Genomic DNA, 669 nt, shown 5'->3' on the forward strand with positions numbered 1-669 from the left:
CGCCCCTCCTCCGTTCCCGACCTCCTCTCTCTTCCTCCTCCTCGCCAGCCATTCCTGTCCCCTCAGGTAGGGCACATGGACTCCAATCATTCAACTCTCTGACAACCTGTTTGTTCTCGAGTTGGCCTCCCCTTTTCACCGACCACTCCCTGGCTCCAGAAGGCGGGGTGTGTGTGCGTGTGTGTTTGTGAAAGTGGGGGAGTCTGGGACCTGGGTCCCCCCAGGCCTTAGTGTTAGCCCCAGGGCAGCAGCCAAGGTTAGAAAGGTAACAGAGAAAGCGGGCTGGGTTACGGCTGGGAAGCTCACCCTCAGCCCCCCGCCCCAGGGCTCCCTGGGGCCCTCGAAGCCCCGCTCTGGGGCTGGGAAGAGAAGGGGAGGCTTGTGAGGAGCGGACTAGGTGTTGGCTTTGGACCCCCTCCCCCCATCCCGGAATAGCCCCACCTTCTCACCGCTCCCTGTCCAGTTCTGCAGCTCTACCCCAACCCACAGCCCCGCCCCGCCGGACTCTCCAGACGACTGAGTTCCTTCCTTGGCTTTCTCCCGAGAAGGGAGCGGGGAAGAAATTTCCGCTTAAAGGACGAAACCGCGAAACCGCCGAACTCTAGGTCTTCCCTCCCCGGCCCTCCGCCGGGTAGCGGGCCGCCCGCGGTGGCCGGGCTCTCCTGCCCT

The sequence above is a fragment of the Myotis davidii genome, unplaced genomic scaffold (genome assembly GCF_000327345.1).
Source record: "Myotis davidii unplaced genomic scaffold, ASM32734v1 scaffold208, whole genome shotgun sequence".
Lineage (NCBI taxonomy): Eukaryota > Metazoa > Chordata > Mammalia > Chiroptera > Vespertilionidae > Myotis > Myotis davidii.